Source organism: Phodopus roborovskii, unplaced genomic scaffold, assembly GCF_943737965.1.
Source record: "Phodopus roborovskii unplaced genomic scaffold, PHOROB, whole genome shotgun sequence".
Taxonomy (NCBI): domain Eukaryota; kingdom Metazoa; phylum Chordata; class Mammalia; order Rodentia; family Cricetidae; genus Phodopus; species Phodopus roborovskii.
In genome coordinates, this window is record NW_026126648.1 from 1,047,309 (window position 1) to 1,064,748 (window position 17,440).

The window sequence follows — 17,440 nt, forward strand, 5'->3', positions numbered from 1 at the left end:
TTCTGGTCTAAAACAAAACAAGTTGATAACTAATATAAAAAGCTATATACAAAACGTACAATAACTATAATAGGCAATAAATAAGTCAACAATCTCTAGTCCATTAACAACTGACAACATGGTTGGATACTTTCTGTCTTATCCATCCCATAGCCACTTACAAAATAATACTCCAAGCCTTAATTTCAATGACAATTGTTATGCCAATGGCTCAGACATATTACTGGCTAGCTCTCTGTTATAAATTAACCCACTTCTGTTAATATACATATTGCCATGAGGCTGGGGATTACTGGTAATGCTCTGCCATGTTACTCCTTCAGCAACTCTTTGATTCTGCCTTCTTTCCCTCCATAACTCTCTTTGGATTTCCTGGCCACTGGTCAAAACATTTATTCATCAAACAATAAAAGCAACACATATTTGAAGCATACAGAAAGACATCCCATATCACCTACACACATTTTTAAACATACTGAATGCTGTTCAAAGGCTCTTTTTGTTTTGTTTTGTTTTGTTTATTCAGTGTGGGTGTGCTTTGCTGTATACCTGCTGCATTCTCTGACCATGTGAGCAAAACCTTAAACTTCATGCATGGCTTGTGCTGGCAGCTGCTCTGTTCCAGTGGGCCCATGAGAACTGAGCTTTATGTCTGGCAGGACTGGCTAAGAGCTACATTTAACTGGGTGGGCTGCATTGAGTAGCTTCAGCTTTAGAAAATTGGTGCCTGCACTATGGCAGGTGTTTGTACTTAGCTTGTATGCTATGAATATTGGGCTATAAGTGTTACGAAGATAAGTAGTTTTTTTTGTTTTCTTTTCTTTTTCAACTTTCCCATGCCATATTGAGAAAGAAATATGCTCACCATGTTGGGCACCAAATGTAACAGGCTTTCTTGGCACTCCAGCCCCAAAATCATGACAAAGAAACATTATTAATTATGAATTCTCAGCCTTAGCTTAGACTTGTTTGTTGCCAGAATTTTCTGTTCAGCCTGATTCCACTGTCCTTCATTCCAAATAAACACACAGAGGCTTATATTAATTATAAACTGTTTGATCAGTGGCTCAGGCTTCTTATTGCCTAGCTCTCTCTTAATTTTGGACACATTTCTATTAATATATGTATGTCTACATCGTCTCGGCTTGTTGGAGAATGCCCATGAATTCTACCTTCTCAGTGGCTGCATGGCATCTCCCTCCTGACTCTCTCTCTCTCTCTCTCTCTCTCTCTCTCTCTCTCTCTCTCTCTCTCTCTCTCTCTCTCTCTCTCTCCATCTTCTCAGCATTTCTAATCTGGTAACCCCCCATACTTCCTGCCTGGCTACTGGCCAATCAGCATTTATTCACCAACCAATAAGAGAAACATATAATCACAGCATACAGAATGACATCTCCGTCGCTTGTTTTTAGTTAGCTTTTTTCAAAATCTTAAATTAACCCATTTCTATTAACCTTTGTATTTCCTTGAGGCTTGTTGTTCTCATTTACATACTGTCCACCCAGTTTTCTTGCCTCCTCTGTGTGTGACTAGCCACTGGCTGGCTGGCTCCCCTTTTCTCTCTGCCTGCCTATCCCTGCCCTGCCTAGCTATTGGCTGTTCAGCTTTATATTATACAATCAGTTGCCTTAGGCAGTCAAGGTAAGAGAACAACTTACCTTTACATAGTTAGATAAAGGCAGCATAAACAAAATCAACACATCTTTACTTAATTACACAATTGTTCTGCAACGCAAACAAATGCACACATCTTTACATAGTTAAACAAATATTTCACTCCGTAAAGAGTTTGTTTCTTTGTTTAGGAACAGAGTTTATTTGTGTAGCCCTAGTTATCCTGAAACTTCCTTTGTAGACCAGGCTGCCCTCCAACTCACAGTGATCTGCCTGCCTCTACATCCCAAGGCCTGTGTCACCACTCCTAGTGAAAACAGAATTTTGAGAAAGTAAAATAAAAAAAAAAAAAAATTGCTACTGTTTTAACATAAGCTTTAGTTTTAGGGTTGTGGCCACATTCCTAACATTCCTGGTAATGCGGCCTGACTGTCAGAGTGTGCAATTGTAGTGAAGGTACAATGAGCCTGGGCATCTGGAGACATTCCCTATTCTACTGAATAATAAGTGTCCTTTTTCTGTTTTAAAATGAATAGGTTCATTACTAAGAAATGTGAATATTTAATTACTTTTCTGGTAATAATTCTGTCTATTTGTGTCCATTTTTGCCATTGTTTTATTTGGATTTGTTGGTCATTTGAATTTTATACTCTTGATCATTCATGTTACATTGTTTTTGTATAGCTGTCCATTTCATCCTTTTGATTTAATATATCCTTATTAATGCCATTTTGTCATAGTCATGACAACAGTAAATGTCCTTTTATTCTTCTGTTTTTGTTTTAAACCTAAGAAAACATTATTGCTCTGTAAATTAAGAACATAAGTGTATATACCTTTCAGATGTATTCTATAAAACATTAATTTACTATTACAATAATAAAACATTGTGTAAAGAAATTTCCAAATTGTGACACTTTAGAGAAATCTGTTATGTTTCTCTTGTTTTTTGCTCAGGAGGGTCTATATCATTTAGATTACAGATGCTCGGAACTATTTGATTTTTCTCTGATTTAAAAGAAAAATACTAATATTATCTCAGTGGGCTGGGGACAAATCCTTCTTAGATGTGTTTTCCCGTAGAGTACAAAACATAATTGTTCCTTCTCACATGTTAGCACTCTTTTGTCTTAGAAAAAAAATCAAGCAAGTATTCATGTTTCCAAAAATGAGAAGGTTAGTGCATTACCCAGCTCTGACATCAGGATCAAATCAACCAGAGGTGTGAAAATTGTAAACAGGTGATACATTCTACCTGGAACAGTTCTAAAATTTCACTTAAAATGTCTTTTCAGTTTGTAATGTATAAATTTTTATATATGGTATTATGTAAAACTCTAATATTGTTATCATTTACTCTTTATAGAATTATACCATATAGCATGTAGTTCCAATCTTACACATCAAATATTAATCTCTAGACATTGTTTTGAAAGTCCTATCATTTATTAAAAATCTCAGACATTGAAGGTCCTGATCGTCTTATAAATTATTCATCTATTCATAATCACCATATGTAAATCTATATCCAATGCAGTGGATGAGAACTGAGCTTCATCTTTCTTCTTTCTTTAATATTTATGATTTTAGGTAGCTCTGCATTTACCAAAGACAATGGTTAATTTATGGGTACTCTTACCAAGAAAATAGTACCCTATTATTTATTAAACATTGGCATTGCTGTTGCTCTAAAGCTATTCATCCTAGCTTCATTTCTGTTACTAAGATAAAATACTCTGACAAAAAGTATGTTAGGGAAGAAAGGAATTTATATCAATTCATAATTCCAGGTTACAGTCTGTTGCAGGAAGGAAGCCAAAGAGTCAGGAACTTGAAATAGCATCTCACATCACATAGAAAGCAATGACTGTTTTTTACACATTTATTTATTTCCTTACTCGGGGTTAACTTGAGTTCTACTCTCTTCAACACTTCCGGACCCCTGGTCTTGTCTAGGGAAGGAGGCTACCCAAAGAGGCTTAAGTCTTACTATATAATTTAACTTAATTATGATAATTCTTCCACAGATGTGATCATGGGATGATACAATGCAGAAAATTGTACTCTCATATGATCTAGGTTGTTTGAAATTCACAAGTAAGTCTAATATGCATTCCATAATAATTGATAGCAAAGAGGCCATGAATTTGAATGTGTCAGGAAGATTTATACAGATGGCCGCTGATGGAGAAATGGGATTATATCATAATCTCAAAATTAGTAAAATAAATTTTCAGCTCTTAAAAGATTAATTACAAAAATGAAAAGAAAAAAATGGCAATCATATTAAACACATATTTTCAATACCTGTAATTGTTGATATGGTTTATTGTTTGTAATGGGAGTGGGCCTCACTCAGTGGTGGTAGACCTGAAGAAAGACTTACGAGAGGAAGAAAAAAACATTTGCCCCAAGACTTCAGCATCAAATGCGGCCTAAGATCCCAGTATGAGACTCCGAATCACCAGACAGGTAGAAAATGCACAAGCTACAGGGAAAATCTCCAGGGAAGACCTTAAGATTTTTATTCAATAATAGTATGTCTTGGGGAAAAATGGACTTTTTTTAAATCAGAAATCATATAATATTTCTATCATTTTATGCTATTGCATTTAAGTTTATATATTTCTGGGTTAAAATTGTCAGTCCATTAGTAGACTTTTTACAGCTATTATGGCATTAAAAGGAAGACTTGCTATAACAATTTTATGATCAATTTGTGGTTATTATCAATATGTATCACATGTTCTTGCACATATTATCATTTGTTACCTTCAATTACTTTCCAAAATATTGTGGGTATTTTAAAAAATTATTTATATGAAAATTAGATGACATTCATTGATAATATACTTCTAGTTGTAATGAGTTATTCTTAAATATTCTACCTCTCTTGTCTTTCCACTTACAATATATTTATACCTATAGAACATATGTTTAAATGTATATTTCTATATAATAGGTATAGCACATGTATGCAAAAAAATGGATTTTTTTGATAATTTTTAGTTTATAATGGAGGATGTGTATGACAATAATAAGAGAAAAAAGCCAAATAACAGTACCCAATATACAATATACATTTATGTAAAAAATAAAATAAAACATACAAAGTAGTTGACTGCCATTTTTCTCCAAAAACTAAGACACAATTAGCAAACTATTTTTCTTCTAAATAAGATTTCATGTAAAATGGCAATGTGTATATTAGCATACTGTGAAACATTACCACTGGGGATTATAATTAAACCACATTAGTCAAAATAAAGAATAAGGTACATTTTATGGTAGAACAGCAACGGTGACTTTCGTATTTATTTTTCAATAAATAATCTGCAACACTGAGTACCATCTAGTAAGTTTCTTAGTTATTACTCAGTGTACTTTAACAACAAATAATGGTACTAATCTGTGAAGCACAAGGTATCAATTTATTATCTCTACCTTTTTGTTGACAGTACACATTAAATGTACAAAGAAGCATATATATTTGTAATAGGATTCAAAAGTGTTACATGGCCATTTAACCATGAATAGCAATGCAAACATTAAGACACCTGAAATTTTTTGTTGTCACAGATATTTACAATATTTCATAGATGAGGGTATTTATACAATATATAGTCTAAACAAGCATTTTGGCTAGAGTTTTCATTTAGGGTGCTTGCTATAAAGCTAGAGAGTTCTTCTACCACATGATTTAAGTTGTTCTCTGCCCTCTGCATAAAAGACAATGTATGTATGTATAAATACAAACATAGGCATATTCATACAAATTTAAGTGGAAAACATTTTAAATTAAGGAAACTTTTACATGAAAATATCTAAAGAAAATGATAAAAATATATTTGAGCATTCCATTGTTTTCTTTGGAACTGTTAAAATACAACTCACTGTGTCTAAATTTCAGTAAGTAAGGGCCAAGACCATTAACACAATCTAGATCATATTTTTAAATTTCTTATCTATTTATTTGAATAAATGTCAACTGAGGCCCTGGCATGTACTTAATATTCTTTGAGATGGATAGATAGTGTTCAAACATTTCAAAGACTTTCAGAAAATGGCATTAAAAATTGTTTAGTGTTTTTCGTAACTATGAGACATAACTGCTCCTGGCAAAACCAATCACGTCTTAGATGAAGGTGGGCATTGAAGAAACTTGTTATGGAGTTTGCTTTTGACATAGCAAAACTAGCCATTTGGGCGGATGCAGCAGTGCGAAAAGGCTGATGGGAAACTGCTCCTACCAGGTGATGGCATATTCATACCTTCAAGAACAATGCAATGGAATTCATAAGTGAATTGTAAAATTAATACCTTCAAATGACATGGATTTAAGTTGTTAAAGGAAGTAAAAATGATAATTCTGAGCACACAGTAAGATGTCCCATTTTGTGCGATGTAAAATCGCTTTTATCCTTATCTAAAAAGAAAGAAAAATGAAACTGAAATTTTAAGACTGTAAAAAGTCAACTAACAGAGTTTGAACTGAAAACCATTTTAAAGACCAATGAGACTGATTCATTATCACACAAGGATGTACTCTCTTCTGTGCACTAAGCCAGGCATGCTGAGTAAATGAATTTAGTGATGCTTCTAAGAAGGGATGATGCTTAGACATTTAACTATTTCTTGGAAAAAAATATGTGACAAGGAAATAAATAAAATATTTAAGATATTTAAATATTAGCAAAAGAAGCCCCTGAAAAGAAAGTGACTATTTGATGACCGTGTGTGTGTGTGTGTTTAGTAGAAAGCTAGCAGTTTTGCTCTTTTTACCATGTTATTTAAAAGAGAAGGATAGGGAGAAAAGAAATTTCAGAGGACAAGAATCCTCATCACTGATTTCATGATTTATTCAATGCTCCTTTCTTTACCTTCAGTTCCTCACATTATATTTTGAGTCATTTTTGAGCTTAAAAATAATGAGGACACTTGTTAACCCTTGATATGGGAAAGGTCTTTGGGGATTTCAAGGTTGTGTGACTGTGCTGTGTTATAATGACATCTTTTCTCTAACTGCAGAAGGTCTTAGATGGTAGAAATTCCCTTGTCCTTCGCCAGATGACCTTCTGTTCAGAGCAAGCTAGCTCCTCTTAGCTTCATACTCAATTTTGACTTAGAAACTTGTCTCTGGGGAATTAGGCCTTAATTGTAGGCAGTGCCATTGTTCCTTAACTATTTCCAATCAATTTTTTAGATAAAGCTCGAATATGTTTAAATCTTTTATACTTTTGGATTTTTCTTGCATATAAATATATGTGATTGCAAAGAGCACTTTCACTTACTTTATATTACCAGAAAACAGCCGTATTGTTTTCACTCTCCAGTAAAGGATTCCTCTCAGTTCCATATGACAAAAGGCGAATATAGTAAGATCAAGTACACACATGGTGAGGGTAGGCTGGGTTATGTTGTGATAACATTGAACTATGTGATAATAACAAAAATCAGCAAAGAATAAATTATCATTGTATAAAAAAATAAATAACTAATTACAGATTGATAAATTACGTAGGATTTTAAGATGAAAGTATCTACTTTCATCTTACTTATTAAAACCAACTGCATTAATATTCATTTGGCTTTGTATTTCTCTGCAATATTTATTTTCTGTTATGCATGTGACTCTGTGTATTGTGTATTCAATTTTTCATAGATGTGCAAGCCTGTGTATATGATTGTGATTTCAAACATGAGCACATACATCTAAAAGACGGATGATCATTTGCTCTTTTTATTTCATTCTCCACTATATTGTTTGAGAAAATCTCTCTCAATGGACCTGGGACTTAATTATTGATTAGGCTGGTTTGTCAATGAACTCAGCAATCTACTCATTTCTGCCCCACCACACTACTCCATAGGAATATGGTCACTGCTGCTGGACCAGGAGGCCAGCCTTATATCTGTACTAAGATCCCAGTCAGATCTTCAAGCCTCCTTGGAAAGTACATTACAGACTGAGCCATTTCCCTATCCTACTCATTTGAATACTTCTTAATGTTTCAGTTGTTTTTTTTCTAATTCTTTATTTAATATTTTTCAGGCAATATATTTTCATACTGTATTTCCCTATTCCCACTCCTTTTAGAACATCCCCACTTCTATAGCCACTCAATCTTGTATTCTTTTTCTGTCTTTTTTTTTTTTTCAAAATAATCAAGAAATGGAACTAAAAATAAAATCAAGAAATATAAAACACAAAAAATCAGAACAATTAAAACACCAATATGACAAAAACAATAAAACAAAGAAAAACAAAAAAGTCCACAAAATACCACTGAATTTTTTTTTTTTTTTTTTTTTTTTTTTTTTTTTTGTTAGCCAATGTTCTCTTGGATAGGGGTCCTGCCCTGTAGAGAAGTTTCTGCCTCTCTCAACCCATATCAGAGATGCTTTTTTTCCTTGCAGCAGATTGGGTTTAAAAAAGAGACACACGAAGAAGGGGATATGAAACATCCAGTATTAAATGGGTTCTAATCATTAAAATCCTGCCCTTCAGCCTCAGGGATCTATGTGGTTAAGGAGATAGAAATACTCTAAGAGCCACAGGTGATGGGCATCTCACTTGTTTTGTACACCATAACATTTCATTTAGTGAATCTCACCTACCCGGCTGATTTAATTGTTTAAATAACCTTGTGATTTACATACCAATATATTGGTCTGCCCCCATCAGCTGGGAATAAGTTGCATATTGTTGCTTGGTACTATCTTGATTGGATTAATTATTCATTCAGCCTATCTTTGTACTCTATCCTGGGGGGGGGGTTGATATGGACAATCGAAAGTAAATTTCTTCAAGTAATTTGCAGGTTGAGAGTTGGATGCTTCAGTAGAAGCATTCATTACTTTACTTATATTTAAATAAACCCTTTGGAGTATAGTTTAGCACTAATATACTGATATTTATCACCAGTGCTTTAGAGTTTCTACCTTACACCAGGCATTGGTGGAACACACCTTTAATCCCAGCACTTGGGAGGCAGAGGTAGGCAGATCTCTGAGTTTGACTCCAGCCTGGTCTACAGATTAAGTTCCAGGCCAGCCTCCAAAGCAATACAGAGAACCCCAGTCTCGAAAACAAAAAATCAAACAAACAAAGAAACAAACAGTTTCTATCTTACATTGATGCCTAATTAATTTGGGCATTTATTTTGCCTGAAATTCATCTTATTCTCTCCCCTGCTCTAGCCTTGTCTACATACTCACACTTTCCCCTTCTCATTTTCTAATAATCAATTCAGGGTGAATTTTATTATTAAAATTTCCCTCATCACGTTTCTGAATCTTTTAAAATTAAAATATAATAACAATACTAATAAATATCCTACTGTTAGGAGGGTAGTGTCTATATACATAACTAGAACCTTTACATAGGTGATCTTTCTATTTTATTGTTTTTGAGTATAATTACATCATTCCCCTTTCCTTTCCACCCCCAAACCTTCTCATGTACCCATTTTCATTGCTTATTTTAAATCTGTGGTCTCTTTTATTTTAATAATTAATATAGCCAAACACCCTGCTCAGTTCACATAATGCCTACTTGTATGTGTCCATCTTTAGAAATGAACATTTGGCATTGGATGAGTTGGTATGCTCTTCCCAGGAGAAGACTGTGTTTTTATATGCAAAAGAAATTACTTTATTGGACTTTAAGAGATACAGATTTACTACAGTTTAGGTAAAGTTTCAGATAGCCAGCAGGAGAAAATGAAGAAAAAGTGGTGTCTTTCAGGCAAGTTGAGGAACAGTAATCAATGTCTTACTAAGAAAAGGAAATTGGTCCTGAAATTGTGGTTTATCAAGCTGAGGAAAGAGCTCACCAAAACCAGATTATATTTTAAATTCATGAAATTATGTATTCACCCATTTAGTTAATACTTCATACAAATTTATAGTGTGTTGAACACTGACCTAAAAATGAGCTGCAAAGGGAACTTGTAATGAAACTGACAAGAAAGATCACTGTCCATCACTGTCCACTGTCCTTAGGGAACTTATACTACTGAACAAAGACAATCACACACAAGAAATAAGCCACATAATCGCAGAGAGTAGTAAATAATTGAGGAAAATAAAATGATCAAATTTTAAGAATGCTTAGTCTGATTATCATGACCATCATCTAAAATTCTAGTCTCTCTCTCTCTCTCTACATATATATACATATATATATGTGTGTGTGTGTGTGTGTGTGTGTGTGTGTGTGTGTGTATTTGTATACTTGTATGCTATGTATTTTTGTTAAGAAATGTGTTTCTATTTTGAAATATTTATTCACTCTGTGATTTTTAGGTTTAATATCTCTCTTGATAGGGGTCTATATGAGGTAGCTAATAAAACATTTGGTTTTCTTAGCTAGTCTTTTATGGCTGTAATGCTTCCTTACATTCAACATACCTCAACTGAAGGTGTATATTTAAATCTCTACATCCAATGCTCTCACTAAGCTACTTAAAAGTTTTATTTATTAAAATAAATGTTTACTATAAATTTGCATCTTTTAAATATACAAATAACCAGAGGTGATATCGCTTTTATGCAAAACCATAATATCAAGGTAAAGAATGGGGCATGGAATACAGAACTAAGGACAGCCACGTAACATTTAGGCTAATAGCCCAACTGTTTGCTAAGGAACATGGTACAACTATCTTCACACATATCTTTCATGGTCATAATTTAACACATTCTATCAAATGCATTCATTCAATAACTATTTCTCTTAGGTCTTGTAACTTTGTAGCAAAATTTAAAGTAACTATTAATTTTATAAGGCACAACAAGTTTAGTTGAAAAATGAAAAGGTAAAATTTTTCAGAAAGCAAGACATTATTGCTGCTCTTTTTTAACACATTGGCTGCATGTACAATTTAAGGAGATTTGAAAGTTACTCACTAATTGGATTCTCTACCAAATCAGTCTATAGTTCTGCAGAATCTTGGAAAACTTAGAGTTTTTTGTAGTTACCATAGATGGATTCCAAAACACATTATTGATTTTTTTTTTCATGTTGTGCTTCCAAAGCTCTGACCTTGAAATTTGTAGGGGAAAATGAACAGGGCAAGTAATTATGTTTCAGTAAGAGAAACAGAAAAAAGTTTATTTAACTTATCTTTCAGCAGTTCAAGAAGTACTTCAAATACTTCAATATGGTCTTGACCTTCACAAAATGCATGTTCAATATTATTCACGAGAAATAAGAATCCCTTTGAATAAAGGAAAACAGTAAGTGACAACTGCGAACTACAATTTAGTCACATCTGAGGTAATAACACTCATGTTAATTTAGTCCTCATAACTTTTTAAAGAAGTAAGTGTGATATCTGTATTAAAGATGAGGGGGAGGGAGTCCAAGAAAGCATAGACACCTGCCAGAGAAAGTATAAATAAGAGATGGGAAAACAATAAGATGCAGAACTAGCTGTATCCTTCAGTCATTCAAATGCTTAATCTTTGACGGGATATTTTCCTCCTTATGTTTTCTAGGCTCCACCCTACTTACTGTGGATCCTAATTGTCCCTGGATACAGGGCATGTGTGCAGTCAGGGTGCTATCCCATCTCCACCTCCACTAATGCAGGTCAAACCTTAATTGACCAAATCCCATCTCTTCCAGGTAAGCCCTTTGTGAATTCTGGATTCTTCAGACATTCACGTGTCTATTTGTGTGTGTGTGCGTGTGTGTGTGTGTGTGTGTGCGTGTGTGTGTGTGTGTGTGTGTGTGTGTCGGTGTCAAGGGCATATGTATGAGGGTGCATGTACCAGTAAGTGACAGTGGAAGATGGATCAGATATCTTCCTCAACAACTCTTCATCTTGGTTTTTCAAAACTGAAACCTAACTAAACCTGGGACTCACTGATTCAGCCAGGCTGACAGGTTAATGCATGCCAAGGACCATCCTAGATTTTAGACTGTAAGGATGTACCAACCCAAAAGGATATTTTTATGGATATTGAGAATCAGAGCTCAAGGTGTCATGATTGTTCAAGAAGTATGCTACTGACCAAGCTTTCTACCCAGCTTCCTTCCCTTCTGACTTCTGAATTCTCCATCTACATTTCCTTTTCTCCTAGTCAGTGTCCATAGTTTGAATCATTTTACCTTTCAAGTATTAACAAAAAATACATCAATCTGGGAATTCTAAATTTTTATGTGTATAAGCTATTTCAAAATATTCATTGTCATTGTATTACTCAATAAGAGGGTTTAATTTCTCTTATTGTACAAATTCCTCTCAAAATTCTAAACATGATAAACAGCTTTTTCATACCATCATAAGTATTGAATGGTGCTCTTTAAAACAATGTTGTGTAGGAGAAATACACAACTTCAAGTGCAACCAGTTAATTTACTCAACTCATTTATTTGGTCTTTTTCAAAAACACAAACTATATCTTTTAGTTTTTACTAAGTACTTCAAAGCAGAAAAAGGGGGAGGACTGTGTAAATTCCTCAGTCAGGGACAAGTTTCCTGCTGTGTTTAGTTCACAGCGCTCCCATATTAAGATGGTGTGGTGCGCACACTTGTTGTTATAGCACCCAGGAAACAAAGAAAGGCAGAGTCTCTAATCTCTAATCTCTGGCTAGGCAGTCTGTTTTATGTGGTTCCTGGCTGGTGATACACCTCCTTCAACAAAGAAGGTATAGGAACCTTGAATTACAGTACTGGATCAGGGATGAAACTCAAATTGTTACTTAAGAGAAATGAGTAACAGCTCAAAAGGAACAAAAGAGACTTTGGAATCATGTAAACTTAAAGAGTTCTTTCCTTGGGCTAAGGGGAACACACCATGCTCAGAATATGTATTTGCTTCTGTGATCATTGGGGTATGTGGATTGACAGATGCATGTTTCATTCATGAAGATAGTTTAACACTTGCTCTGCTTCCTTACACCATTTTCCAATTATCAACTGACTACATTGTCTAGCACTTCCCTTCATAATACTTTCCTCTCCCAAATCCATTTCAATATTTCAGTTTAATTAGCCCCCTCATAATTCAACTTAAAATTATCCAAGGGCTTTAAGAGTAAATAATGACAGTTAATTAAAAATCAAAGCCATTTAGAATCTAATTCTTACTCCCACAACCTAAACCATAATAATCACAAAGCCTCTTTCCCCCTTTAAACTACTATAATTGATAAAAGGTCTTGACAAGCAATGAGTTTTAGTACACGTAGTTTTGTGAACTAATGTTAATGAATTCATATAACGTCACATCTCTCTTATTTTACTGTACTTCAAAATATTGTTTGTAAGAAGTTGTGTAACTTCAAAAGGTATACTCCATAGGCTAGCCACAAAACAAGAAGCCAAACATGAGCTGAACAAAAATGATATCAGCCAACTTATCAAACTGCATGACAAAATGCCTGCAAATTTGAAACCCTTATGAATAGGACAAAAGGAAACAGAGTAAAGACAGGAGTTGGAGAGGTGGTCCTTCCAGTGTAAGAGCATACCAGGTTCTACAGTATGTACAGTATCAGTAGTATGAGAAAACATACATATAAGTAACAATGTATAGACTCATCACTATATATATATATATATATATATCCAAATAATTAATAAAAAAGAAGGCAATGAGATTGAAGGGAAGTGGAAAGGGAGGAAAGGGCAAAGAGAAATGTAATTAAATTACAGACTCAAAAATAAACAACAAAAAGTGATGGGGAAATACAATTAGATTTCATACACCTTTCCCTCCATTTAAAGTCCAATTAAGCTGTGCATTAATTACTTTTCCATTGCTGTGATAAAGTCTCATGACCAAAACAACTTATAAAGGAAGGGTTTATGTGAGGCTCGAGGTTCCAGAAGGACAATAGTACATGATAGTGTAATGGAGGCAGAAGGGATCTTTTGGCTGGGGCCACAGTTGAGAGCTCAAAACTTTTTAATTTTTTTTATTTAAATTAAATGCATTCTTATTTTATACACCCAGTTCCCTCTCCCTCCCCCCCTCCTTCTTCCCCACCCTCTTCCCATTCCATCCCCTATCTACTCAACAGAGAGTGTGGTCTCCCGTGGGGGATCATCAAAGTCTGTCACATCATTTGGGGCAGGACCTAGGCCCTCCCTGTGTATCTACACTGAGATAGTATCCCTCTGTGGGGAATGGGCTTGAGAAAGTAAGTTATTCACAATGGATAAATACTGGCTCCATTGCCACTGGCACCATAGACAGCCCAAGACCCCCAACTGACACCCACATTCAGAGGGCCTAATTCAGTCATATTCAGGTTCCCCAGCTTGCAGTCTTGAGTCTATGAACCCCCAGGTCAGCTGTTTCTGTGGGTTCCCCCAAAATAGTCTCGACCCCTTTGCTCATTGCTCCTCCTTCACTACAACTGGAATCCAAGAGTTCAGGTCAGTGCTTAGCTGTGGGTGTCTGCTTCTGCTTTCATCAGCTACTGGATGAAGCCTCCATGATGATAATTAAGGTAGTCATCAATCTCACTATAGAGGAAGGTCATTTAAGGTATTCCCTCCACTATTGCTTAGATTCTTAGTTGAGGTCATCCTTATGGACTCCTGGGAATTTCCCTAGTGCCGGGTTTCTCATTAAACCCATGACGTCTCCCTCTATCTAGGTATGAGAGCTCAAATCTTGAACCTCAAACAGAAGAAAGTAAGTGCACATTGGAGAAGGCAAGGAACTTTAGAAATCTTGGGCTCAATCCTAGTGATACGCCTCCCTCAGTGTACCTCCTAATATTCCTAAAGAACCACCAGGAGAAGGCCAAGGTTTCACATATTCACTTATGAGGGTATCTCATTCAGATCAACTTGAGGCACGATTATGAGACAGTGTGGAGACACTCCAGTGAGTAAGTAAGGAAGTATGGCCACAGCAAAAAAACTGCTGGCAATCGTTGGTCGGCCTGAGCTGGATTCAACTGAAGAAGCAAAGTCAGAAAAGCTATAGTTACAGCTTATGATAGTGATCTAACAGACACTAGCCTTCCCTAGTGTATCATTCTTGAGTGAGGCCACAGGTAAGACCTGAAACACCTCCAAGTCCCTATGTACCTCATCCTTAATAAACCATCGCATTGCCTTTTACTGTCTATGTGTCTCCTACAATTGACTTGTAAAAGGCACAAGACCCATCATCTTCTACTGCTTCCCTTCAGACTCAGTGTGTGCCTGAAACACAATCACAATGAACTATCACTAAATTAAAATCATGGCATATAATCTTAAAGGATAAACAAAAAACATGGGAAGTGAATTCTAAGCACTCAGCATATTTTTATTTTTCTTGCTTAACATAAATTTTTAGACCACAACTTGTTTTTAAATAAACAATTGAATCTTATCTTCTACTTTTAAAAAATGATGAAACGTTTCAAATGTGCTCTATGCTATTTGAGTAGATAAGTGCTTAATATGTATTGATAACACATTAAGATTTGAAACTTAACAGTGTTGTGAAAAACAGTTTTATTTAACCTATAGATTGTATTCAAGTATCATAATTAAAATATTTTAGGACAGATATGAAGAAGCAACCAATAGTTGATACCATAACTTTTCTTTAGGAGTAAATGAAAAAGGCTTTTCAATTTATTGTATCCATTCTCAGCAGGTTCAATACAATATGGCATAAAAGAAGTGGCATCCACTACAATCTGTCACTCCTGAAGGTAATTACTTGAGACATGTCATAAAAAGTAAAGATTTCTCTATAATGCTAGTTCAGTTACTCTGAAAACTGTGATAGACTGAGACTAGGAAAACATAATCTTGAGGGCCAGTCAAGAGGCTTGCTGCCTAATCAGTTTATACAAGTCTCATAACCACTCTCTTTCTCCATTTCTATCAATCACACACTGGGGAAGTTTAGATTATGGCCTAATGCAATTTAATGGTGGAGTAATCTAAAATACCATATACATTTTTATCAATTACTTTCTAACTTTGAGCTGCATGAAAACACCTATGATTGGTCTTTTTTCCTATGCTAGGAAGTCATTATGTTGATTGATAGACATTAAAATAATGCTAAATTTATATTACTGATAAATCCATTCAAACACACAGAGTGTGGCACAGTTTTATATATAATAACTCAACAACTATTTGCTATTTTGGGATATTTCACCAATTTAAAGTATATGTCCTTTTCACAAATAACATGTATTTTAATTTCTGTAAAAATAATTTTTGGTCTGTATGCATATAAGTTTGTATGATATTTTCTTTTGCTTTCTTCAAACTTTGATGAAAATCAAGTTATCACAATAAAACCTGCACTGTTCAGTTTGAAAAATAAACAGATTAAAAATGCAGTAAAATTTATTTGAGGATTATTTCCCATTGGATCGTGATTGTTAGTTCTCATGAAGTAGAAGTGTAAAAGAGAGAAGATGCAAGAGAAGTAAAATATAAATCTCTTGTTAAATTATGAATGTTGCATGGAGAAGATTAATTTTGTTGACACAAATGAATTGAAAATTAATAAACTCATATATTATTTGCAAAATATTAATATCTTCCCAGAGATGATAGTCAGAATTTCTAGGGAATTATAAACGGAATGAAATACACACCTCAAAACTTTTCCAGAGTTACTTTAGGTATAATTAGAGGTCAGGGTTCTGTACATTTTTATTACTGTGGTTTTTTCAAAACATGATCCACATCTATACAATCTGGCTTATTTAGGAGAAAGTAACAAACCATATGTTTATAAGATTTGAACTGCCAAGTCAACATTTCCTATAAGGCATATCATCAGTATAGCAAAACAAGTAACACTGAAGAGGAAAGAATGTAAGAACCAGAGGGTGGGAATATGGGGAAGTGTGCTGTAAGGCGACATAATCTAGAGTGACGTATTATGGCACTCATGAACTCACATCAGCTGAGGTTACAACAGCACAAGACCCATATAAGATCAATCTGACTACAAGTCTAGCATAGATGGGAGAAGGAGAAGTATTTTCTAGGACCCACCTCTTACTGAAAAGCTATTGATAGCAGACTAATGGGAGATGCCATTATGTATATATGTTTCTCATACTGGTTAATGAATAAAGCACTGTTGGCCAATAGGAAAGGAAGATAGGAGGGACTAGGAGACAAGGAGGAAAGAGGAAATAGTAAGGAGGAGTCAACATGGAGAGTCTCCAGAGAGCTGGACACTAGCCGGCTCTCTGAGGGTAAGAGAAGACCACGTGTAAATACTAGATACATAGAAAGGGGTTAATACTTAAGACAAAGCTAGCTGATAAGAAATATTTAAGTGGCCAACAGGATTATATCAAATACAGAGTCTCAGTGTGTTAATTGGGGCTGGCACGGCGGCGGGACAAGAACAGCGGACGGGAGGAAAAACCTTACTCCTTACAGCAGACAGTTGCTAAGTAAGGGGAATCATTCTATTTCAGGGCATGTGGCTGCTGTAAGGGTTCGGATTTCTTGTGCTCTGGTGAATAGCTCCACAGCAGCTCTCATATAGGCAGCACAAATCAGATTTAATTGATTATAACAAAAAAAAATGCAGAAATAATTGATTTTAACAAAAAAAAATACTGCAGAAAGAGGAAGAGGGGAACATTGAAAACAAGGGAGGGTACGTGAAGGTAGAAGGCAGACAAGTGGGAATTATGGGAAACTCGAAAGGGGAAATGGTGAGGAGGGACTTAAAAACAGAAAATTTCAGAAAATTCTCTATTAGTCTTCAATAAGATATACTGCAAATTATCAAAAGGGACCAGGCATGTTGAGTGGATTTCCTCTATGTGCGTAACTTTTTCCTTTTGTCTTTTGGCAAATTTTTGAGAGAGAGAGAGAGA